This window comes from Pyxicephalus adspersus, chromosome 9, assembly GCF_032062135.1.
Source record: "Pyxicephalus adspersus chromosome 9, UCB_Pads_2.0, whole genome shotgun sequence".
Taxonomy (NCBI): Eukaryota; Metazoa; Chordata; class Amphibia; order Anura; family Pyxicephalidae; genus Pyxicephalus; species Pyxicephalus adspersus.
Genome location: NC_092866.1, coordinates 39753629 through 39780177, shown reverse-complemented (window position 1 = coordinate 39780177; position 26549 = coordinate 39753629). Strand labels below are relative to the sequence as shown.

General features: G+C 39.3%; 1 long non-coding RNA gene and 9 other non-coding genes across 10 annotated transcripts; all 10 read right to left on the bottom strand.

Moving 5' to 3' along the window:
- Positions 1 to 1050: 1050 nt before the first annotated feature.
- On the bottom strand, positions 1051 to 1123 carry TRNAT-UGU (transfer RNA threonine (anticodon UGU)). Its single transcript has one exon. It is a non-coding gene; the product is annotated as a tRNA-Thr (tRNA).
- A 911-nt stretch (positions 1124 to 2034) lies between these two features.
- Positions 2035 to 2107, bottom strand: TRNAT-UGU (transfer RNA threonine (anticodon UGU)). Its single transcript has one exon. It is a non-coding gene; the product is annotated as a tRNA-Thr (tRNA).
- A 733-nt stretch (positions 2108 to 2840) lies between these two features.
- On the bottom strand, positions 2841 to 2913 carry TRNAT-UGU (transfer RNA threonine (anticodon UGU)). The gene has a single exon. It is a non-coding gene; the product is annotated as a tRNA-Thr (tRNA).
- A 7470-nt stretch (positions 2914 to 10383) lies between these two features.
- Positions 10384 to 13080, bottom strand: LOC140338122 (uncharacterized). The gene is made up of 2 exons (XR_011922188.1): positions 12951 to 13080; positions 10384 to 10577 (listed from the first exon to the last, which is right to left on the bottom strand). It is a non-coding gene; the product is annotated as an uncharacterized lncRNA (long non-coding RNA).
- TRNAT-UGU (transfer RNA threonine (anticodon UGU)) lies at positions 11031 to 11103 on the bottom strand. The gene has a single exon. It is a non-coding gene; the product is annotated as a tRNA-Thr (tRNA).
- A 4044-nt stretch (positions 13081 to 17124) lies between the features above and the next one.
- Positions 17125 to 17197, bottom strand: TRNAT-UGU (transfer RNA threonine (anticodon UGU)). Its single transcript has one exon. It is a non-coding gene; the product is annotated as a tRNA-Thr (tRNA).
- Positions 17198 to 17627: 430 nt separating this feature from the next.
- On the bottom strand, positions 17628 to 17700 carry TRNAT-UGU (transfer RNA threonine (anticodon UGU)). Its single transcript has one exon. It is a non-coding gene; the product is annotated as a tRNA-Thr (tRNA).
- A 1084-nt stretch (positions 17701 to 18784) lies between these two features.
- On the bottom strand, positions 18785 to 18856 carry TRNAQ-UUG (transfer RNA glutamine (anticodon UUG)). The gene has a single exon. It is a non-coding gene; the product is annotated as a tRNA-Gln (tRNA).
- Positions 18857 to 19652: 796 nt separating this feature from the next.
- TRNAW-CCA (transfer RNA tryptophan (anticodon CCA)) lies at positions 19653 to 19724 on the bottom strand. Its single transcript has one exon. It is a non-coding gene; the product is annotated as a tRNA-Trp (tRNA).
- Positions 19725 to 20659: 935 nt separating this feature from the next.
- On the bottom strand, positions 20660 to 20741 carry TRNAS-GCU (transfer RNA serine (anticodon GCU)). Its single transcript has one exon. It is a non-coding gene; the product is annotated as a tRNA-Ser (tRNA).
- Positions 20742 to 26549: the final 5808 nt, after the last annotated feature.

Genomic DNA, 26549 nt, shown 5'->3' with positions numbered 1-26549 from the left:
GTAAATGAGGATGTTTTTCTAATGATAAGAAGGGGATGGTTCTCTGGACTTCCTGATGAAGCAGATTGTATGTATAGTAAGATCTATATCATCCTGGGATTCAATCCAATATTCTGTAAAATTGTACATAAATGTACATATGATAAGCGGTGATCTGATTCTGTTTTAATGTTATGGATTTTAAAGATAAATTAAAAAACAGTACTTTTACTATACAACCTAAAGGCATTGTAAATTGTTGTCTACTTCCTCAAAACTCCTCTATAGGGTTTGATTGTCTTCGTTGTGATATTTGGTATGTGGCAGTTTAATTGAAGAATGTTGTTGGAAGAATGTTGTTGGTGTTGATAATTGTTGTTGATGGATATGTTACTGGTCCCATCGCCTTTCAGCTCCCATTACCCAAAGAGCAACCTAATGCAGCAACTTACAACACTTCTAGCCCACTCCACTTTACTTTTCACTAGTAAAGTACATGTACTCAGATTTTGAGGCATGGGACAGGAGCCTATTTAGTTAGTGTGACTGTTAAGTAGTAATTTTTAGATGTAAATAAAAAATTTATTTTTTTATTTTTAGATTTACTTACCACTTTAAAAAGTTGTAGGTAAACATGTGTCACGCTTGGGAAGACAGAGCCATTAGGGGGTGCTACAGCTTACATAGAAATGGGGTAAGCCCTGAGAAGAGACTCACACTGACAGGAGGAGTACAGCAGCTGTGCTCATCAATGAATGCAGCTGTGGGAATCATCCTGTCAGTGTGCGATCCCCAGGCACTAAAGGTTAAATGAGGACAAGATTCCCCATTCATCACCTCTAGTGCTCTCTGATTGGCTGAGGAAAGGTAAACCCTGATGACAGCTCAAGCGTCATGTGTACGTGTATGGACTCTTCATGAAGTAAGCAGCAACCTGGAATGCAGTGGTGACAGGATCCTAGACTTTTCATTGCTGCAAAGTGCCTGCCTACTTGCTCATAATAGCAGAAGCTCACCATCCACCAACTACTTTTGTTCCACTTTATTCAACCCCTTTTTAAAAGATTTGCAAGGCCCCAGCGAGATTTGAACTCGCGACCCCTGGTTTACAAGACCAGTGCTCTAACCCCTGAGCTATGGAGCCACTTGTATAGCTGTAAAGTAAAGCTGAGATTTCTAAGGTGCAACAAATGACAAAAGTAGTTAAAATTTTATTATATTGTACTGTTAGCTGTGAATTACCCCCACAAACAGATTCTGCACCATTTTTAAAGGTAATGTATAATTTCACAAATTTTGCTAGTGCATTTGCTTTGATTTCTGCTAGTAAGTTGTTTTATTGCACACAGACGAGCAGGTGTTTTTAAAGAGAGCTCTGCGATGTGTTCTGTATAAATCATGATAGGTAATGAGTAATGAGAGAATGCTGGGATATGTAGATTGGGCTTCCTGGAAATAATGGATAATCCCTCCCACCAAACCCTTTTGTCTTTCAGGAAGGAACCACAGGTGAGCAAGATTCAGATTACAGTCATCTTGTTGAATACTTCTGGGCTGTTTATTCTTTATTATAATATTTAAACATTAAAAAAAGGTTGTTTTGACATTTTTCAGTTGTTTTATATGTAACACCCCGGATTTTGGGGAAATCTAACAAGTTCCTAATTAAGGTAAAGTGACTGTCAAGTAGTAATGTTTAGACTTCCCTACGGCAGACCTGCAAATTTTCTTCTGCCAACAAAAAAGCCCTGGTTCCTGGTGGATTTTTGATTGTACCCTGCAGTGTAGAGCTCAGCTTTATATGTGGCACCGCCAAATACAAAGCCTCTCACCAGAAACCGGAAAGTCCCGTGCATGCATCTAATAGCCAAAGATGATTGCCATGGACTTGGAAGTCTGCCAGCTAGCAGAAAACAATGTCTTTGTAAAACACAGCAGTGCAGGTTTCTAGACTTGTCATTACTGCAGGGTGTCTACAAACAGGTAAGTTTTGTGGTAGATGCACACCACCCCGCATGTTGTTTTGCTTTCAATTAATCCTCTTTAAAAAGTTGCAGGCCCCAGCGAGATTTGAACTCGCGACCCCTGGTTTACAAGACCAGTGCTCTAACCCCTGAGCTATGGAGCCAATTACAATGCAGCATTACATTGCATTTATTTTCAAGCTGCAGCAGATCACCAAACATTGTAATTTTGTAATATTGCACTGTTTGCTGTGATTTACCTCCATATCACCAATCACACGTTGAATTTGCACCTTTAATAAAGGCTATGTGTAGTTTGTGAAATTTTGATGGTGTATTTTGCTGTGATTTCTGCTAATAAGTTGTCTCATAGTACACAGGGGCCCCAAGGTCCTTTTTTTTGGCCCCCCCAAAGAATTCGGAAAATGAACTACATCTGGCCCGCCCGCGTTACCACCTCACATCATCATTTTCGATACATGCAATACATAGACAATATTCCTGTACACCCATCATGTGGTACAAAGCCTAGGCAATGATCACATGGTGCCTGACTATCGGGGGCATTGTGTTTGTTTCAATTCATAGAGACTGCATAGTGTAATATTTAGTGTCAGACAAACTTGTGATGTGAGAGGATGAACAACACACAGCCTCCATAGATAGAAATTAGTCTTCTCAACCCTAAAGTGTGTGTAGAGGTGTTTGTTTTTGTTAGTTATGGATGAAGTAGTAAACTTCCTCAATTTTTTCAATAAATTTCAAGTTTGGCCCCTGACTTGGTCTAAGTTTCTAATTTCGGCCCTCTGTGTATTTGAGTTTGACACCCCTGTTGTAGAAGCTCACCATCCACCAAAGAGTTTGTATAACTTTAAATAAACTCCTTTTAAAAGTTGTAGGCCCCAGCGAGATTTGAACTCGCGACCCCTGGTTTACAAGACCAGTGCTCTAACCCCTGAGCTATGGAGCCTTAGATACAAGATTAGTTCCTTTTTTATCATAAAAGAGATGTTTCCATACTAGAAAGGATGAACAATATTTGAACTTTATAATACAGTATTGTTAGTTGTAACTTCCTTATGCAGTAACAAAGGCAAAGCATAGTCTTTTACATTTGTTTTTATAGATGCATATTTAAAAAAAGATTAATCTATGTAGAGAATTTAACCAAAGTGTGTTAATGATCAAAACTTTAAATTGTTTTTACATAAAGTTTATAATTATATACAAACATACATGAGGACAGCTATAATTACTACGTATTCAGACTGATTTACAGTTCCATACTTTACTGGTTCTTCTTAAAATGCAAGTCGTGATTCAACTCAATAACTGGTAAAAAAAATGTCCTGTTTTTATTACATCTTATCTCAAATTTGCTTACAAAACAGACAGCATATAGCACTTAACATCTAAATGCTTACACAGGTGACATATCTACAAATCTCTATATTCAATACAAGAACATAGAGGATCAAGAACTGGAAAATAGGAATGTCACATCACAATAATATACATATAGGAAAATAGGAATGTCACAATAATATACATATTATTATATTATTAATATTATTATTATTATTATTATTATTATTAATAATAACAGGATTTATATAGCGCCAACATATTACGGAGCACTGTACATTAAATAGGGGTTGCAAATGACAGACGAATACAGACAGTGACACAGGAGGAGAGGACCCTGCCCTAAAGAGCTTACAATCTAGGAGGTGGGGTAATTTACACACAATAGGATGGGAGATATGTAGTGGTGGGAAGTAGTGATGGTTTCAAAAGACAGAAGAAGATGGGTAGGCAAGTTTGAAAAAATGGGTTTTGAGTGCTCATTAAATGAGCAGAAAGTAGCAGTAAGTCTAAAAGGATGAGGAAGACCATAATAGATTGTAAGCCGATTGAGAGGAAGACCATTCCAGAGAATTGGGGCAGCTCTAGAGAAGTCTTGTAGCCGTGCATGTGATGAGGTTATGAGTGAGGAAGTCATTAGTAGGTCAACGGAAGAGCGGAGAGAGCGGCTGGGGGAGTAGTTTTTTACCAGGTCAGAAATGTAAGTGGGACAAGAACTGTGTAGGGATTTGAAGGCAAAGCACAGGAGCTTGAATTTGATTCTAGGGTGAAAAAGAAGCCAGTGTAGAGAACTACAAAGAAATGCAGCAGAAGAGAAGTGGTGGGAAGGATGGATAAGTCTGGCTGCAGCATTCATAATAGATTGGGATAGAGGAGAAAGAGTTGGGTTAGTGGAATACCAGGGAGGTGGATGTTACAGTAGCCCAGACAAGAGATGATAAGAGATTGTACAAGGAGTTGTGTGGTCTCTGGGGACAGGTAGAGGCAGATTTTTTAGATGTTGTGTAGGTGAAAGTGACAGGACCTGATGGTCTGAAAAATGAGGAGTAAATGGGAGGGCAGAATCAAAGGTGACGCCAAGACAACGTGTCTGAGGGGAGGGCCAGTGTTGTTAACAGGTAAAAATTTGTCAGGGGGAGATTTGGAATTTGAGGGGGGATGATGATGAGTTCTGTTTTATCCAGGTTGAGTTTCAGAAATTGGTCAGACATCCATGATGAGATGGCTGACAGGCAGCATGAAACCTTATCCAGGACTTGGGGGGACAAGCCAGGGGTGGACAGATAGATTTAAGTGTCATCAGCATACAGATGGTACTGTAAGCCACAGAGAATATGAGACTACCGAGAGAGGAGGTGTACAGAGAAAAGAGAACCGGTCCAATGGCTGACCACTGGGGAACACCAACAGGGAGAAGAGTTGGAGATGAGGAATTACTATTGAAAGAAACTTGAAAGGAGCAGTCAGACATACTATTTTTGTTGTACTAAAAAGTACTTAATATATGACAATTTATTTCCCAGAGCACTATAATACAGCTAAAAAGACAACATAGCAGAGATTTTTGATTTAAGATTACCATTTACCATATTTACCTTATTGAAACTTGAGCTATCTGATGAGGCATACCAATAGAATCACAAAACCCTGTACTACTTATCAATAAAAAAAAATATATTTTCAGAGCCATTATTTCCAGCTTGTGTATTAGGGTTTAATGGAAAACGGACCATTCAGACAGTGCCATGTAATGCAGCATAACCCATAGCTCCAGGACCGGTTCACTTACTGCAATGAAATAAAATTGGGTATATAAGAGTGGGGGTTGATAAAGATGGCAGTTAGGATTAGTTTGTACATAAGTATATTTACCTTGTAAGGCAGGGGTGTCAAACTCTGGCTTGCGAGGTCATTTTGTTTGGCCCCCCGAGGATTTGGGAAAATGAATGGAATCTGGCAAGCCTGCCCGCCAGGTTGTTCCAGATTGCATGTTAAGCAATACTTCTTTGTTTCCGTATAAAAATGTTTTATATTTAAATCGAAGGAATTACTTCCTATTTTTTATATAAATTTCAAGTTTGGCCCTTGACTTGGTCTGAGTTTTTATTTTCGGCCCTCTGTGTATTTGAGTTTGGCACCCCTGTTGTAAGGTGATCTCTTTCAACTGTGCTAGTTCCATAGTATTTTTTCGGAGATCTCATTTATCCAGGTCATTGTATAGCTAGTAGTACTTAATCTTATAAACTGTTGTAACACTGAAGAGATTTCACCACTCATTCTGCAGTTTTTCAACACTCACTTTTATATCTATTTCTGAGGAAAAACTGGAAATGGTGGGGTATCAAAACACTGATCTAACCTGCAGTGTAAACAAATGCTTATCATCAGATAATGTAAAGAAATATACTCTATGAACTACATCACACTGAGTAATTCTTAGACACGGAGCACTGTCTGCTGTCTCAATACAACTTTATAAATAGTTCTGACCTACAGTTAGTAAATGCAGGTGTGTCACAGACATTTCCAGTTTAGGTAACTCGTGAAACAGAAGCAAAATAAAAATAGAACAAACAATATCACTCATGCAAAACTGTGAAAGGCAACTGTGCTCTTTTTTTCTTTTCAGTTCTCAAAAGCCAATGCCCCATCTACAGACTAATATACTCTACACATTTGTCACAACAGTTGTTCAGCAGAGTTTGTATCCCTAAATTGAGAGACACTAAAACACATCACTGCATTTAGACATAGGAGCAAATCAATAAAGCAGTTAATACGCCTGCTTGCTGTTTTACTGCAAAAGATGAATTGCGTTTGTACACATTTACTTTGTACATTTGATTGTAAATTTACACCACAAACCATCACACACACATTCAGCATACTGGGCTCGCTGTGTATCTATTTTATGATGGTTGGTTATGATGAGTCACTTGGTTTTGAATGATCTTTTGTGCATGGTTGTTGGTCACCAGTGATGCTGGCATTGTGTCAACATGTAAAATATGTAACAAACTCTTTAGTGTTAAACAGATGACAAAAATATGTTAAACACTTTATATGTGGGCACAGTGCCATCTACTGGGGTGGCCCAGTAATAAACTAATGGCATTTGGGGGGCAAAAAAATCTCACTGTATACCACTATATATGGTAATACTATTGTACTGTATGTACTCTACCCAGTCAGCAAGTGGATCTTTAGACCTGAGCCTTGTAGCTTTTCACCTGGGCTAAAACAGGCTGTTGCTTTAAGAACTCAATAAGTGACTAATTCCTTAACTGCTGACTGTGGATGTTTCTTTTAAACTAAGGGATCTGCAAAACAATATTTACCTTCTGTGCTGTTCTTTTAGAAAACCTATAATTTCTTGCAAATATTTTGGCATGTATCAAATATTTAAAATAAATAACATGAAATAAAAAAAAAACACATTTAATGACTCAAACCAATTAGTTTCCCTTAACATTCAAACAAATGTACAGTCCCTTTCTATAATATAGGTTTCTATATATTAAGGCAGGGAATCCGACATTCCCTCAAACTTTCCTGGTGGATAATCTTCTAGGTCCATGGGTTTCAATGTTAGTAATTGATTATCCACCAGGAAAAGCTTGAGGTGTGTATATATTCATATATATATATATATATATATATATATACACACACATATATATATATATATATATATATATATATATTGCTGATGAAATCAGACAGGCAATTGGATTTCTAGCAGTGTAGACTGCTTTGGAGCCATATTAATTTTGACTGGTAACCTAAAAGGTAAGCAGGAGGTGGGGCATTTACTAGAAATATTATTATTATTTCTAATACTGACCCTGTAAGCCATGTAGCATATGTTAGGAGGTAAATAGCAACAATATGTGTATTGCTAAAAAAGGCACCTACACCTCTCAGCGCAAGTGATGTTATATTTACAAAGGCACTATACCTCCCTCCCCAACCCACTAATACTCACCTTGCCAATAACCCCTGACACTCCTTCCTGCATTGCAGCCTGCAATAAAATCTTCAGTGTCAGCTGGTGCTACACTCTAATGTCATGATCAGACCTCTGTTTTTCAGGCATTTTTTTTACAGCCTGTAAACTCTGGCAAAAGCCTTGCAAAAAATAGGTAAAATCAAAATGAATCAGTCTGTGTTTTGTGCAGGCGTTTGAAGTTTACATATCTTGCATCATGCATATCTTAACATTTCCAAAAAGTTGTATTTATTGGCATTTATAGTATAAAGGGCAGCCAGTTGTGAAAGGGAGCAAAATGCAAAAGCAGTCAGGTGTTAAAGGCAACCTGGTCCATAACAGCCAGTTGCAGAAGTCAGCCAGGTACAACTGCAGCCAGGGTACCGGTGTAGGCTCGGGGGAGATAAAATGCAGCCAGGTGGCTGGCTTTCATAAGCTGTTCCCACCTTAGGGTGTAGGGCAGACATCTAGATGACCCCTACATAAAAGGGGGCTTCCAGATTCCAAATAAACCCCCACCCCCACAGGCTATAATGTGTGAAAGAGTCCCTCTCCTCCAACGATGGCACTGGCGACTGTTTGGGGCAGGTGCCTCTAGTGTAAAAAATTGCAGGAGGACCCCATGTCATGGGGGGGCAGGGGGTGAAAGATAAAATACAATAAAAATTAATAATGCACATAACAGATAACAAGAAAAAATGTACCTAATCCCACCACCAGCACCAGCCAATTGTACCTGGCTAACTTCTGCAACTGGCCTTCTTTTGTACATGTCTGTTTTAACCTGGCTACCTTTTGTATCTTGCTCGGTTTAACACCTGGCTGACATTTGTACCTGGCTCTCTTTAACACCTGGCTCCCTTTCTTTCCCCAGCAGGAAGCAAGCTTTAGCAGGCTTTTTTTTTACATGAAAAACGCTTATAAATGCCTGCACAGGTGTTTATTAACACTAGCTTTTTTGTCTGGCAAATGATCATGAAAGCTTATCTGTGCAGAGTAGGCTTCCAGGAGCGTTTAACCTCCTGGGCGGTTCATTTCTGGCTGGATTTATATGTCTAAAAGTGGTACACTGTCTTTCATTAAAATTTTTATTACATTGTAGGCCTATATTTCTTAGGCATAACTCACTGAAATATGTCCAATATTTCTATGTGACTGGTGATTTTTCTATGTGACTGTTCTCATGCCTAGCATTTGGTTGTAGTGCTGAGCATTGACAAATAGGCAGAGGTCACAGAAGCAACTGTAATTGTTGCCAACAATAGAGTAAGGAGCAGTGGAAGTTAGCCGGCAAAGTGACTATAAGTCATTTTTTTATATGCTTAATTTGAGCATTTAGCTGTCTGAATGGAGGCAAAATAGGTACAATGGCATGTACCTAGAAGAAAATAGAATAAATACTACCAGCATTATCTACATTACATCATATGCTTCCAGTATCATATAAATTCACTTTGTCAGCTGTCATTTGGCATATTTATTAGGACAGTGCAAAGAGTGAAAAGTGAATGCAGGAACCATTATCAACCAGGGTCAGTTTACAAATCAATGAAAACAATAAAACATTGCAAATGGTTGCTGTGATTTATCACACTTGATTTAGGCCTGTTGCATAAATCTGATTGTTTAAAATAATGGGTCATGCTGACCTGAGTAACCAATACCAACTCAGTACAAAGTTATTGACCTTCTTCACTGTTCTTTACTGAGCACATCCACCCAAATAGTTATTTACAGATGAGCACTAGAAATATGCACTGATTGATTTACTGAGTAAAACTGTTGCTTGGTTAACCATAACGTGGGAAAAAAATGGAATGCTTTGTCCAAGGCAGAGGGAAAAGTACTTGTCCACCCGTATTGTCTGTGGTCTCCTTGAAGCTAATCTGTTCCTCAGTACTCACTTACCAAGCCTTGCTCTGCACCATATTCCTGTGAAGAGGAGGGGACCCCTCCCCATGAATAGGAAAACCAGAACCACCTTGAATACATAGGATACATATGTCACATATCCCAGGAGGTTGTGGTCTGCTCCTTCTGCACTTGTATCATAAAGAGCTTTCTCATATTGTAAGAAATAAATGCAGATCTCACACATGCACGGTTTTAGGAAGATACGTCACCCAACCTCCCTCCTGCACACTGCGAGATTGGGTGACATAAGAACCCAAAAGAAGTAACAAAGAAGATGGTAGAACTGGATGGTAAGCACCAGAGAGAAGATGAAAGTTGAGCCAGCGCGGGACTCGCTAGGTGCTGTTTGTGGACAGATCGAGGGCTTGCCAAAAAGTAAATTTGGGCTTTATTGAATTTAGGCCTAGTAAATGTTTGTCTTGAAATTATACAATTGTTTTCTTGCAAGAAGGTTGAGATATTGAGGCAATAAAAAAGAGTATTTTAAAAACAAAAAGTTAATAATAAAAAAATCAAAAATTAATCAAAAATTAATTTCATCGTTTAAGAAAGATCTAAAACTAACCAAATATAAAAATAAAATATGCAACAACTCCACTCTCTATTTAATTTAAATTGCAGTTATGGTTTGTAATAAATATAGGCAAAAGAAAACTTTAAAAAAAAGGCCTGCGACAACCCTTCTTCCCTTCCTTTATAACCCAGCATTAAATGAATGAACACATATGCATGGAATCCTTTCAGAGATGCCTACTCATTTCTGCTAAAGAGACTAAATAATGAATTAGCCAATCTGTACCATACAGCTTCCAAGTGCAGAACATTTTACTGTGATTTCTGTTAAAATTTTAATTGCTGCTGACCTTTGCCTGTCCCCAACCTTGATGCTATTTAAGATTTGATTTTTCTTTCTTGTTCATCTGTCACTGTTGGGCCTATGGCCCAACATGCAGCTTTAAGGAACTAAGTCCTCCCCAAACCTGTAATTTGATATTTTCCTTTACACCCCCACAAAAATGTATGATTTTATGTCATTTGTATGATTTTGGTTTTGGCACAGGTCACCTATTGGCAGTTCCTGGTTTGCTATATCTTTTATTTTACAATAGAAAAAACAGGAGAGGAGATAGGCTTCTACAAAGGCACCATAGGTTTACAATAATTATATATAAAAACAGTATCAGTATAATTTTATTATTCTTTAAATACAATACCAACTATTTTAAAAACAATAATAGGCTTTTGTTACAAATTGATATGATAGTGGACTGACAGACTTGCGTATAGCTTTTAAGACAGAGAGCGGGGTCTTATCCCGGCACGTTTCGCCCAAATAGGCTTCCTCAGAGGATGTAGGGACCCTAGGACTGTAATAATATTTAATTAGATATCATAGTTTGCAAAAATAAAAACCATATAGTTATGAAATACAGTATAAGCATTGTAATTTCCACATATAATCCCCAATGAATTCATGCAAAATTCATGATATCATTTAGGTGCATATAAAAATATACTCAGGGGTATAACGACCCCTGCAACAATCAGGATGTTCAAAGATTAAGTGATCCCAACATTCCAACTATCGCACTCAAAATCTTTTTATTTGAGTGCGATGGGATGTGAGATGTTGGGATGTGTGTAATATACAAATTATTCCTCTTCTCTCAGAACATCCAAACGGCTATGTAATTGAATCTAAAACTGTATCATAGTAACACTATATCATAGTAAGTCGAGTATTTTTATCATCATCACTTAATCTTTGAACACACTGATGGTTGCAGGGGTTCCCTAAATATATCTTTTTAAAATTTTGCAGGCCCCAGCGAGATTTGAACTCGCGACCCCTGGTTTACAAGACCAGTGCTCTAACCCCTGAGCTATGGAGCCAGACATTTGTGGTGTCCTGCAGCGGGATTTGTCAAGCTGTAGTGGGATTTGTCAAGCCGCAGCGGGATTTGTCAAGCCACAGCGGGATTTGTCAAGCTGCAGCTGGATTTGTCAAGCTGCAGCATGGGACCAATATTATATCTCAAAATTTTGTTTCACAAAAGGCCAATTTATTGAACTAAATATCAAACAGTGTCCTTCAGTGTCACATTGTCAGTGTCAGTGTCACATCACATTCAATACAGGATTAATAAAGAAGCACACATTTAAAAAATGTGTCACATCAAAAATTATTTGAGGGAACCTTTGGTTAGCTAAAAAAAATAGCATTTTTTTGCGATTTGAGAAGCAATTTATCTGATTAAAACATAACATCAAACCATCCAAAGAGATCAATGGAGTCACAAAATTTTTCTACTAGTTATTTACGAAACCATGCTTTATTTTCAGCACCATCATCAAAAAAACACATAAATGTGGCACCCATGCCATATTAAGTTTACATTCAACACCAGCCTTTCCTGGGATACAATGCCACTTGGCAGAGTACCCTGCAGGACAAAAATCATCTTTTTGCTAGGGGTGGCTATCTGATGACCATTGTAAAGGGGACATTGATCCACTGGCCACCAATTTAAGGGTCTTTTCATTGACCCATTGAACTGTTTTAAGCAGAGCTTCACCAAGAACTAAAAAATATTCATTTTTTTTCCTTTGAATGATCTACTTGATTACAATGATTGCATGATGATAGTGGATCCACCTGTTTCTATAAAGAATGCAAAATATTGATATGCTTTGTTCAATATTTACCTGATTTACCTATCACCACTATTTTTACTCTACATAAAAGAGGTAGACAATCCTTTATGTAGAGTAAAAATTACCTTCTTTTTTTCTTTATTACCCTTTTTAAAAAATAAAAAAATAAAAAAAAAAGCAATAAAGACAGAATGGGATACATACATCACTGGTACGCCAGGTACAGAAGCATGGCAGCCCTTAACCCCTCCCACCAAGAGCCACAGGTAGGTAGGTTTTCTGAAAATCGTAAAGGTAGGCAAGAATTGATTCAGCTTCTTGAAATACCGAGCTGAGCTGAGCTGAGTTGAATAATAAATCTAATATTTCTGCATCAAGAACTTGCTACATCAGTTGCTTTGATGTTTTTTAGTTGCTTGATATGTCACTGTTTTAATGTCTTATTATAACTCAACTCCCTATTACTTCAGTATTCTTAGAGCAAAGCCCTTTAGTAGCATTCAACTCTATCTTGCCCACGCCATGTAAACTATTGGAAATTGTCACCTGAGATTTTGGGGAAATCTAGCTGGGACCTAAATGAGGTATAGTATGACTGTATAGTAGTATCAAATAAACTGCTTTAAATGAATCACTGTAAAAGCTTGCAGGCCCCAGCAAGATGTGATCTCTGGACCGCTGGTTTACAAGACAAGTACTCTAACCCCTTAGCTATGAAGCCATATACACCTAAGAAAGGTACATCAGATATTTTCAAGTTGAACCAAAAGACTATAATGCCTTGAGTAATACTATATTATTTGCTGTGACATATTCCTGCATAACCAGTCACACACTGAATTCACCTTTATTAAAGGCAACCTGTAGTTTCTGGATTTTTTTTCTTAGCTATACAGTAATACCTTGGCTAACAAAGCTAATTCATTCCATAATCACATTTGTTAGCCGAAATCTTTGTTAGCCAAAACATGATTTCCAATAGGTTTCATGAAAAATCTGTTAATTCGTTCTGAATGATGCCCACAATTAAAGATAAGTTTTATAAAAATAGTAAAAAAACACAATATAAAAGGTCATATACTCACCAAAGGCTGAGATGAACAGGTTCCCCCAGTAACAGCAGGTCCCAGGTACATTATTTTAGGAAATGCAACTAGGACAGCCATTTGTCTCAACATATTATTAGGCAGAGTGGTGTCAGTTGCTGTAAAAAATCCTCACTGTGAGTAATCACAAACAAAGCAAAAAAAAAAAAAAAAACTTTATGTAGCCTAGACATTCATTAACTTATGGAGCAAGCTGTGCTCTGATATGCAAAAAGAAAGAACTGCAGAGTTTGTCTTGATCATTTACCTCCCTGGCGGTATGATTATTTGATCATTTTAAATGTCAAATCGATACATTACATAAACAGTGTGGAAAAAATGAGCCGAAAAATGTGTTAGCAGGGCCACTCATTAGCCAAGGTATCACTGTATATCTAAAAGAGATAATATGATGTAAACAACATATACCAGTGTTTGTTAATGGTCAAAATGGCAAAAGTGGACCTAAACCTATAAAACAAATAACCTTTAAGAGGTAGTACTCTAGCAGAAACAATGTCTCTTTTATTAAGTAACTCTCTCCTTGTGGCTTTTTGTTTTTGCTCTAAACTACATGGCACATGCACCATGTAACTTAGAAATTGTCTCTTTGTGGCTTTGCCACACACAGAGCCAGCTGCAGGGGATAATGTAACTGAGTTACATCATCCAGTCAATAAACTTGATCTCCGTGCAGCTGGTGGTGACGATGGTGGCGCCCATCCCTACAGCAATGACAGGTCCTGTGCTTTACTTCCCCTTCCCAGAAAGTCAACTCAATAAGTGATAACAAAGAGCTTCCTGTTCTTGTCTCAGTATTTTGATTCGCAATAGACAACCTATTGAGTTAAACATCTAAGAGTTCCCTCTTTCCTACTAAACTTTACTATACAGGTGCAGGTTTTACTAGTTATAACCAATGTAGATATAAATCAATCACATCAGCATTTTTCAAAATGAACATCTTTATCTCCCCTGAACATATAAAAGACATTTTCATGTAGCAATAAAAATATCACACCTCAGATCTAACAAAAAACAGAACAGTTGATCACTTGTAAACAAGTATTCATAAAGTCCTTCATAGTTTAACTTGTATATTAGGCTTTTTTATAAATATAAAATAATTATAGGATTTTATCAAATATTTTATGTTTAAAGTTTTAAAGTGTTGTTTCTTCTATGAGGTTCCCATACAAAAAAAGTTCATTTAAAAATGCAGGGTGTTTTTTTTTATGAAGATGAAGGCTATACCCATATCAAGGTGAATGGAAAAATAAATGCTAACATATGACACTAAACCAGTAAAGTGCATATTACAGAGCATAGGAAAAGCACTAACATATTGAGTACCGGCCAACACATATCATTACAAACAGTATCAATCAGTCTAGTGCAAAAGTAAGTGTACAGTAGGTGTCAGGCATTACTATAACAGTATCAGACACAGATGTGCATTGGTCAAAAAATAGAAGACTTTGTTGGTTCCTGTTTTTTAAGAAAGAAAAGAGATGGAGAAAGAGAACAGAGAAGAGAAAAAGGAGACAGAAAGGGGGAGAAGAAGAGGAGTGTAATGGGGGTGGGGGGGTGTGGGAGGTAGGGGCAGTGGGCGAGCCACAAAACAGAAGGGAACTAATCAGATGATCCCCAAGCAGCCATCCATAAGCCGCTGTACTCTTGAAATCCTCAATCACCCAGTAGAACCAGGTGCGTGCCGGTCTCTGTGATGGCTGCTCCCTTGGTCAATCAGTCTAGTGCAAAAGTAAGTGTACAGTAGGTGTCAGGCATTACTATAACAGTATCAGACACAGATGTGCATTGGTCAAAAAATAGAAGATTTTGTTGGTTCCTGTTTTTTAAGAAAGAAAAGAGAGAGAGAAAGAGAACAGAGAAGAGAAAAAGGAGACAGAAAGGGGGAGAAGAAGAGGAGTGTAATGGGGGTGGGTGGGGGAGGGGGAGGTAAGGGCAGTGGGCGACCCACAAAACATAAGGGTACTAATCAGGTGATCCAAGCAGCCATCCATAAGCCGCTGTACTCTTGAAATCCTCAATCACCCAGTAGAACCAGGTGCGTGCCGGTCTCTGTGATGGCTGCTCCCTTGGCTTTGTCAGTTCTTCCATATATTGTATGGTGTTCACCCTGGCAATCCATTGTTTAATTGTAGGAGGGACAGTATGTTTCCATAATGGCGGAATACATGCTTTAACAGCGTTTAGCAAATGGCGCAGAAGAGAACGCTTGTATCATTTTTTTGAGATTGCGGACACATGTAGTATTGCTAATTCAGGCCTATTTTCAATAGATATCCCCGTCAATTCTTTAATGATTCTAGCAATCCCCTCCCAGAAGGGTGTCAGTGAAGGACAGGTCCAGAAAATATGCAGCAGAGTACCTGTATGTTTCCCACATCTCCAACACAAAGGGCTCACCTGTGGGTAAATTCTGTGCAAGAGTTTCAGTGTCTTACACCATCTTGTAAGCAGCTTATAATTCATTTCTTGATATCGGTTACTGATAGAGGCCTTGTGACCATAGTACAAAACACGTTCTGCCTGTTTGTCAGTAAAGGTAGTACCTAGATCCTGCTCCCATCTGGAGAGAAACATAGGCAGGGACACATCGCCAGATTTCAAAAGCAGTTTATATACATAGGATAGGACTTCTCTTAGAGGGTCCCCAGGCATACACAAATTCTCCAGGGGGGTGAGGGGTCTATGGAAAACTTGGACAGAGGCAGGGAGGTGAGAAAATACTGAAATTGTATCTTTCTCTAGTTGTCTAGTGGAGGGAGGGATCCCGTTGAAGCTGTCCAATCAGGGTCCAATTAGGGGGCTGTAAGAAATAAATGGCTCTAAAAATATTCTGTTCAATCCACTGCCTAAGGACTGGGTCAGTCCTACTAGTGGGAAAACCAGGGCGGCCAATTATAGGGGACATCAGGGAAGGGAATGTCCCGGTTCCCTCACTATGAAAATCCTTAGACACTACTTTCAGCGTTGCTCCAATCAATGGGTGGCGACAGAGGAAACTGCAGGCTTCTGGGGGAGACCATCCTGCAGTGCTTAGTAAAATGGGAGACACAGAATCCTCCAATCCTACCCATCCCTTAACAGCAGCGTGTCTGCACCAATCCACCAGACAGGTCAAGTGGACCGCTCTGTGGTATAAAATCGGGTCAGGGAAAGCCACCCCACCTTTGTTTTTGACCGGGAGTGGCAGGAGAAACTTGGTATGTCTAGGAGTGTTAGTGGACCAAACAAATTTGAGAAATTCAGATCTAAATTTGTGTAGTATATGAGGGGATATATGGACAGGTAAGGTCTGCAGTAAATAAAGAAGACGAGGCATAATATTCAGTTTAAGAATATTGCAACGGCCAAACCATGAAAAAGCCTACTGCTGCCAGCTTTGGAGATCACTTCGAATAGTGTTCAGCAGGGGCAGAAAATTAAGTTCTACCACCCTGGTAATATCCGCCGGGATATTAGTACCTAGATATCAGATATAATCTTTGGACCATTTAAACGGAAAAGAAAGGGATAGGGTTTTTCTAAGCATCGGGGGTAAATTCACATCTAACACCTCTGATTTTTGTAGGTTGACTTTATAGTCTAAAAATTGGGAGTATCTGTTCAACTCCTTAAGAAGGTTCGGGATAGTAATACAAGGCGAGGTTATATAGAAAAGGAGTTTGTCCGCATAAGCAGAAATTTTATGTTCTGTTTTGTTCACTCGTACGCCTTTAATATCCGGGTTATTACGGATCAAGGTGAACATTTGACTGGGGTAGCATCTGGGTCTTTGGGTGGGATTTTTTTTAACGTTTACTAGCCAAGTTAAGACTTGGCTAAGACAAGCCAAGACTTCGCGGGTGGCTCAGATGTCATCAGCGGAGATACAATAGACCTCAGAGGAGATAAAAACAGACAAATCTTTAATATGATATAAACATGTTTATTAGAGTAGCTTTGTTCATAGGCTATAGACATTGAAGTATTTACATATTCTTCACATGGAGTCAGAAAGAAGTCACCTGTTTTGACTTGTGAAAGCTAAATATGTGAAAGTTCCAACAATTTGAACTGATTCTTACATAAGGCCTGAAATAGCACATGGGCTTTTAAATGCTGGGGAAAACATCCGTGTAGACTAATCAGTTTAAAAGAACATTAAAGGCCCCAGAGAGATTTGAACTCGCTACCCCTGGTTTACAAGACCAGTGCTCTAACCCCTGAGCTATGGAGCCAAACATGCAAATATGCTCATCTGTAGCCATAGTGGATGAATTTGGCTACATTCATCAGTATGTAATTGGTTTTTTATGTATTGTCAAAATTATCTAAATATTTCATTGTCATAAGGTTGGATCCATTTTTGTGTAACTATGTAGAGCAAAGTTTCTTCACTCACATGTGACACTTCCATATGACAGACTTATTATTGGTCCAGCATTGTTTCATAGAGTCAGAAAGAAGTGACCTTCTTTGACTTGTAAAAGCCAAAAGTGTGAAAGAAGACCTGTAAAAGCTTCAAAATTCCAACTTACGCCTACATTGGGCCCGAAACAGCACTGGAGTAAAACAAAGGGTTGTGCTGATCGAGGACATGACCCTTTTACTTATCAAGCATGGTGGATGGAAAGAGTCACATTGAAAGGGAAAAAAAGTACTTGAATAAGGCCCCAGCGAGATTTGAACTCGCGACCCCTGGTTTACAAGACCAGTGCTCTAACCCCTGAGCTATGGAGCCAGGTAATATAGTAGCACACACCCATGTTTGTCATACTTGAGATCATTTCAGTCTAAAGCAGGTGAACAATAGATGAACTTTGAGCTATGTACCTGCAATGCAAGTACCAAAACTCCAACCAGTTAAATTTTAAAGTTTCATTAAAAAGACAATGAGGCTATTGGTTTTGGTAAGAGACAAAAGGAACCCATAAAGCAGGATTACAACCCAAAACATGCTAATAAAGCCCATAAACCTCCTTAGATTTATATTTACCCAAAAATACATGCAAAACAACATTGTGTTTTTCAATATATTTCCAAATTAGACAATTTCTTCCTGAAATTGACCACAAAAATGTATATATATATATATATATATATATATATATATATATATATTTTGAAAGAGGAAAATATTTAGATTAAAACATTATAGTTGTAAACTTTTTATGTTGCATAATTTTTATGACTTTTTTAGTAGAAAAAAATGAATTTTAATGGACACAGTGACAGTACAGTTCACAAGTTTTCAATATTTAAGTGTGAAGACTGTGAAATTTCTCCCGTAAAACACATAAGGAATACTTTAAAAATAGTTTAGGGGTGTCAAACTCCGGACTGCAACATCCTTTTTTTGGCCCCGAAAAAAATCCTAAATATGAATTGCAGCTGTCCAACCGCTGCATTGAAATAGTGCCGCTACTACAATTCCGGGCATGGACTTGCATCTATAGACCAGCAGTCTAGGTTTTTAATATTGACCCAGTGTGTATTTGAGTTTGACACCCCTGGTTTAGGATTTTTGGGTAACTGTAAATAATGGCCCTAGATTCATTCCTCTCATGGTGATTAGGTATTGAAATAATACTATACAATCTGAACAAACACATATGTACTTGCATTCACATGTGTTTTGTTACCTTGCGTAACAATGTGTTTTATAAAATGCAAGTAAACACACCCAAATTGCATCATGCATCTTTTGTTCATAGGTCCTATTAAAAATATGTATGTTTTCTTGCTTTTTTTTCCTTGTCTGAATTTTTTCATTATTGATAAAACGCATACAATACATATATTGTAAACAAAGACTAAATAAGAGTAGGTTCCACCGAGATTTGAACTCGGATCGCTGGATTCAAAGTCCAGAGTGCTAACCGTTACACCATGGAACCACTTATGTACCTGATGGTTCAAAATATAATAAAACCTAAAACAAGTTTTTATTTAGGTTTGTTAGTCTTTTAGATGTGGTTTCTGCATTAGTTTTTTACAACACGTATATCTGTTTATCTTGCCAAAAATGTATTGTAACCTACTGTTAATTAAACTGAAATCATGAAACATATTATCTTTTGTCCAAGCTGTCTTCAGTAAACTACAAATTTCCCTACTCCCATGTAATAGAGATAAGGAGAATGTGTTTAGGTTTTCGGAATGTATGGAAGCCAGGCAGGATGAATAGTAGCAGTAGCCTTTGCATTTCTCTTTAAATTACTTTGATCTGTTTGTGTAATGCAAATGAGTTAAAGGATTATTTCAGCAGCACTATTCAGGCAGGGGCCAGGCATTAGACACATTTGGAAGTTTTGAATTATGAGGGTCTTAGGAAGGCAACAGCATTGTTAGGAGGAAGCACCTTATTTATGTAAACCATAGGGCCACAAGAATTTCAAGTGTGGTTTTTAGCATGAGCTGCAAAGAGTTTTACAGTGCTCCTATTATCATAACCTGAAAACATAAACTACTATCATCCTAGTGTGACAACTGTAGCTCCTTCTATAGATAAGCAGAAGTGAATGAGCAAGCTGTGAAACATCTTCAGCATTAAAAGGACAAGCCCAGTTCAATGTCACTAACTCTTCTACAAATATATCAGTATATAACGAAAATTTCTAACATAATCTGAATGTGAAATTTTCAGATGGCTTTTGTATGAGGCGTAATTTCGCAATAAAAAAAAAACAAAGATGACCCCGACGTGATTTGAACACGCAACCTTCTGATCTGGAGTCAGACGCGCTACCGTTGCGCCACGAGGTCCTGTAAATTAAAACTGTGGGTTAAGGTTTAAAGCAAGCAACATTTTTTTAGAACAAGGACAGACATGGTAGAAAAAAAGTTGCTGGTTGTCACAGTGACCTAATGATTTTCTGATCACTCACCTGCAGCGCACATGATCAGAAGCTCTGACTTTCCAATCTACTTCCTGGGATGCAGTTTCAGAATTTATGGAAGCCAGGGACAGGCAGGATGAATAAAAGCAGTAGCCTTTGTGATTCTCCTTTTAAATTACTTTGATCTGTTTGTGTATTGCAAATGAGTTGAAGAATCACTTCAGCAGCACTATTAAGTAGGGGCCAGGCATTCGACACATTTGGAAGTGTTGAAGTATGAGGGTCTTAGGAAGGCAACACCATTGTTAGGAGGAAGCACCTTATTTTTGTAAACCAGAGGGCCACAAGAATTTCAAGTGTGGTTTTTAGCATGAGCTGCAGTGTTCTACAGTGCTCCTATGATCATAAGCTTAAAACATAAACTACTATCATCCATCCCCAGGTCAAATACCATGCAGTGCACAGCCTGCTTCACCGACTATGCAGGGGGTAGCCAAGTCTTTAAAGCTGAAAGGCAACGTTCAGACTGCTTCCTCGTGCCAGTGAACAATCATACTAAACTAATTTACCAATTCATACAAAAAAAGTATACTTAGCCCTTATAAAAAAAATGACAATAACTTGAAACTTTGTATAGTTGATCTTTATTTTTTAAATTCTATATTTTATGATTAAGACATAAAATATATAAAAGGTTTTCTTTTTTTATTTGTAGGATAACACAAATTAATGCAGGTTGGTAATCATCCTTAGGTGTAATTTTTTTGGCATTAGCCTTTGCTATAGATTTACAAATTGTTTTTAGTGGTAAACTAGTTTAGGATTCAAAGGGAGTAGCATTAAAGTACAAAAATGCCTACCCGACGAGGATGGGATTCGAACCCACGCGTGCAGAGCACAATGGATTAGCAGTCCATCGCCTTAACCACTCGGCCACCTCGTCTTATCTGCAGGTGTTATGGGGCACTATAAAATGCACAAAGATTGTGATATTGTGAAGGTTTTTGTTTTTATTATTATTATTATTATTATTATATAGTATTTATATAGCGCCATCATATTTCACAGCGCTGTAGTCTTCTCACTAGCTGTCTCTCAAAGGGGCTCACAATCTAATGTCCCTACCTCAGTCATATGTCTTTAATAGTCTAAGCTAAATTTTTTTTTTTTTCTTTTAATACTTGCAGTAAATGAAACCAGTTTATTTTACTAAGCACCATAATACATGTTGTCATTTGTACTTAAAATGAATACTTTTAATACAATATTAAATTTTGTGGACTTTTGCACAGAAATATCCATTATTATCAATTATAAGAATTATATGGTGTCTCTGACTAACTTGGTACAGTCAATGATCTCAGAGTTTTTTTTTTGACTGTAATGAGGAGTGTATTTAGGACTTTTGATCTTAGTTTTTCAGAAGCATTGGATAGAGAATTTGTAGGGGTCCGTGGTGTTCCCAGATTTTTTCAATACTAGAACAGGGAAACACTATGTTTCATAAAGTTCATTAAAAGTATGAAAACTACTCTGCAGACCTACAGGGGCTTTTACCCCCATTTTAATATTTTATATTTTATTCAGTGAACAGTCATACATACAAGCTTTGAACATTGAAACATAAAGTTATCCAAAATAATCATCATCTTCCGCATAACAGACATATTATTAACAGACAAAATAGGATGACTGAACACAGGTAATTTTCGTATTTTAAACAAAACAACAAAAAAAGAAAAATAGAAATAGAGGAAGAGGGGGAAGGAGAAGAGAAGGAGGGGTATGGCATTGCAGGCCAGGCTGAATAATATGATAGGGAACACATAGCTATAAATTCAAAAACCGCCTTGTTAAGTCAATCCTCAGCATTATCAGCCTCACTGTAGACTGAAAGGTACGCCTGGGTGGTGGTATATTGTATCCAATAAAACCAGGTTTTACGGAATTTACAGAAACCCTGGGTGTCCCAGAATAGGAGATAAAGGAGAAGGGTAATTACTCACACCAGGGGCTCTAAAATGTTCTGCACAACACGGAGGGTTGTTCCTATCAGCGGTAGCTTGAGAATGGGAGATAGTGTGTCCGGTGGGGACCACACAGCCCCTGCTAATGGGGTATCAGCAATAGCTCCCTCAGGTGCCACCTATGGTTTGTGGTCCCCGTTTCTGCACCAGTCTATTAATCGCCCCACATGTGTTGCTTGATGGTACAACAGAGGATCAGGAAAGGCAATACCTCCAAGCACTTTAGGTAACCGCAAAATCCGTCACCCAATGCGAGGGTTGTAACCCCTCCAGACAAAGCAGAGAAACTCCTGCCTAAACTTGCAAAGTACTTTTTGTGGGACATGAACCGGGAGGGTTTGAAGTAAAAATAACAATCGCGGCATTATTATTCGTTTTCAAAATGTTACATCTACCGAACCAGGAAAATGCATGTTGTTTCCACCGCTGTAAGTCCCTTCTCACCATGTTTAATAAGGGCAAAAAATTCAGGTTAACCAGGAGGACAGGTCCCTAGGGATCCTAGTACCCAGATATGTTATGTCTGATTTTGCCCATTTAAAAGGAAAAAACGGTGTCAGGGATTCCACTAACCTATCGGATAATGTAATGGATAATGCCTCCGATTTCTGCAGAGGAGAGGAGACAAAAAATAGGAGATCATCAGCATAGGCCGCCACTTTATGAACCTGATCGTGCACTTCAATTCCGTGAATACTTGGGTTCGCTCTAACCTGCCTCAGAAAAGGTTCCAGGACCAGTATAAACAAGAGAGGAGACAAGGGGCATCCCTGCCGTGTGCCATTACTAATGGAGAAAGGTCTGGACAACAAGCCATTCACTTTAACCTGTGCCGTAGGGGTAGAATATAAAGACCCAATCCAGGTCACCAAGGCAGTGGGTAGACCAATATGCACCAAAGTACATTTCAAAAACTCCCACTCAACACGGTCAAAGGCTTTTTCAGCTTCCACTGCCAGCATTAGCGCTTGAATTTTACGTGAATGAATATAATTGATTAAATTCAGAGTTATAACCGTATTGTCTCTAGCCTCACGTCCTGGTAGGAAACCTCGCTGATCTGAGTGTACAAATGTTTGGATCAGAGGCGTCAGGCGTTTTGCCAAAATACTGCTAAATAGCTTAATGTCACAGTTCAATAATGAAATTGGCCTATAACTAGCGCATGAGTTGGGGTCCTTATCAGGTTTAAGAATTAAAGAAATGTGTGCTGCCAATGTATCCCTGGGTAGCACCGATCCCTCTGTCAAGACATTAAATGCCGATAGATAGTGTGGGGAGAGTATCGAGAGGAATTTCTTATAGTACGGTAGAGTTAGGCCGTCCGGGCCCGGTGCTTTCCCGGTGGGCGCTCCAGCAAGCGCCGAAGCCAATTCCTCCGACGTGATCGGAGCCCCCAAGGACTCCACCACCTCAGAAGGAAAGGCGGGAAGTCCTGAGGAGTCCAGATAGGCTTTAATCAACTCTGCCCTCGTCGGATCCCCTGCAAGAACAGCACCTCTGTCTAAGTTATACAACTTGTCAAAAAAGGTCCTAAAGGTCTCCGCAATGTCTGAGGAGGTGTGCACCCGCCCGCCTGAGGGGGAACTTATGCTAGGTATGTAAGTTTTGGCCCTCTTTCCTCGAAGCACCTGGGCAAGAGCCTTGCCACATTTGTTAGAGTATTCATAATAATAACCCTTGCATTTGGTTAGCATAAACTTGGTCTTGCATCGCAGAATCTCTCTAATACGCTCTCTAATACGATTTCCACTGTGTGCTGCCTTTTATGAGTGGTTTCTAAATCATGTAATTCTGCCAGAAGCCAGTTCAATTTCGCTTCCCTTTCCCTTTTGCACCTATGACCCACCTGAATGAGCAAGCCTCGTATGTAGCATTTATGTGCTTCCCAGAGGTGAAGTGGATTGTCCACAGAAGGAGCATTAATTGTGAAATATGACCTAAGCTCAGCCTCCATTTTATCAAGTATCTCCGGTGTACCCAACAAAGAATCATTTAATCTCCAAGAGGAAGATTTCGGCTCAGTTGGCGATGCCTGCACAGCCAGGGCATGATCCGAAATAGAAATTACACCCACAGTTGCACATATCACTGTTGCTATTGAGGAGTGTTTGATGAGAAAGAGGTCAATTCTGGAGTATGTTTTGTGCATGTGAGAATAGAAGGTGAAATCCTTCTTGGTAGGGTGTAGGATACGCCAGATAGCCACTAGTTGATATGTATGTAAGAGGCGTTTGATCTTCCTTAGGGCTGCTTCAGACATAGCCGATGCACCCCTGGTCACATCCACCAAAAGATTGGGGGCAGAATTAAAGTCTCCACCCACGATCAATGTGCCTTCGCTAAAATCCTCTATAACTTTAAGTAGACTCCAAAAATAATACCTGGCCATTGTTGGGAAAATAAACATTGACAAAGGTATAGATGTGTGAATCAATTGACCCCTTAATCATAACATACCTGCCCTCAGGATCAGTGCAACAGGCTAGCAGCGACCAACGAACCGATTTATGCAACAAGATACATACTCACCTGGATTTGGATTCAGCAGAGGTACTATGATATGACTTATCAAAATAGCGATCAGTCATTTTCTGTACATGCCAGTATTTAAAGTGGGTTTTCTGCAAAAACGCCACTTGACACTTACATCTATAGAGTTCCCGGATAACTAAGGAGCGTTTAATAGGGGAATTTAGCCCTTTTACGTTGAGAGAGGTAATTTGCAATGCCATGGAGGGAAGGAGAAGGAGGGATTAGGAAGGACACGAAAAAAAAACAAAAACAAGGAAACCAACAAACTAGATAGTAAATCTTATTGGCTCCAAAATTATAAAAAATTCCTTGAAAGAAGTAGGAGCCGACCTAAGTGGGGAGGAGGTACTCCAAAGAGAGGAGCATGTGCTCGCCGACGGCTATTACAACCACATACCGTAAAGAGCCCGCCTTTAAGTAACCCGTGAAAACCATAGCCAACTCCATACGCGCATAATAACAGTAGCAGCTAACAGTCACTCTAATTTAGAGTTCTACCGCCTGGGCATTCAAACAGTGAGTGCACAGGGTGACCTGTCTCCAGACCACTGCAAGAGCGGAGATCTGGATCTCCCCGGGGCCCCCATGCGCAAACATGGGATGATCCCGGAAAGACCCACCCCCACCAAATCGCCCGAGCCACCAACATCCACACACATATTCAAGAGCAGCTAGCAATAATACTTAAGTAGTATACAATATGCGGCAGCAAGAATAAACCTTCTAGTGCAAGATTAGCATTCTAACATCAAATAAGCCCATATTCATTGTCCCAATACTTAAGTTTCATTAGGTCCAACTTGTGGACGGAGCAATGGGCCTGTACAACCAGTATGCCGTCTGCTCTGGGTGCTCTGTGGTCTTGTGTTCCTTGGAGAAATAAAAGGGACCTCCACAGGCATGGCCAACCAGTCCGGAAGATCAATCGGTGGTAGTTGTAGAAATTCAAATAGCACTGGAAGTTGAGAGTGTCTATGTAATGCAAAGACAGATTCATTCTTAGTGATCACTAAATGGGTAGCCCCATCTGTTGGAAGCTTGTGCTGTACGAATGACATCCAGCAGAGGTCGCAAGACTCGTCGCATTCTCAACGTGCTGCTGGATAGGTCCGGTAGTAATTGAATCGGTGCCTCATTAAAGTTCATAGGACCATTCCGCCACGCTTGACGCTATATTTCTTTGTTTATATTGTAAAAGTGTACACGACATAATACATCCCTGGGTAGGAATCTGCTAGCAACCCGCGGCCCATTCACCCGATGGACCCTATCCAATTCAAGGGTAGCAGTTGGCGGACGGTTTAAGAAGCTGTTAAGAATTAGCAGTAACAGTAGACCTCAGATCTGTTTTGGCAGTAGCTTCAAGAAAGCCCCTAATTCTGATGTTGTTTCTGCGATTTCTATTCTCATTATATTCCGTCAGCAAATATAAAGTAAGGTGACACTTTATAGTAGCAGAGGAGGATTCCAACGCCAAAACATGGGTCTCCACACTGGAGGACGCAGATTCAAGCACAGCGACTCTGGTAGTGACAGTTGTAATCTGCTGTCTCAACCCCTCTATTTCTTGCTTTGGTGAATTCTCAATACGAGTAGCCAACTCATTCACCACCCCTGCTAGGTCATCAATCTAGTTGATTCAATCTAGTTTCCAGGTGCCCAGTTGGAAAAACACTTACTTGTGAATCCATAAGTGTAGCTGAAGATGCAGGTAGCAACATAGGAGTGAGAGGGCACGGGTCCACACTGCAGGGTGGTTCAGAAGAAGCAGCAGGAGAAGCAGCAGGGGTATCCTCATCAGACTCTGCGTCACTGTGTGTTGAGGCACGCTGCGGCGCCATCTTGGATTTCACAGCCGCTGAAGGAGAGTCAGCAGCCGGAGGAAAAAACTGCCTGAGGCCACGATTTTTATGAGCTCTGGAGGCACCTGGCGTCTTCTGTTAATGAGGCATGAGCAGGTGAGGCGGGAGGACACAGAGCGGGGAGACGAAAGTGAAGAAAAGCCGCCGGCTGCATGGAGCTCACTTAAAGAGCGTGCTTAAGCCGCCATAGCGTGACCATGCCCTTACCCCCATTTTAAATGACATACTGTATTACAAATGTGGTTTAAGATAGATCATGACGGGGGGGGGAGGGTAGAGTAAAATGAGGCCCCTTTCACACTTTCAAACTTTACAGTAGCTCTTCCC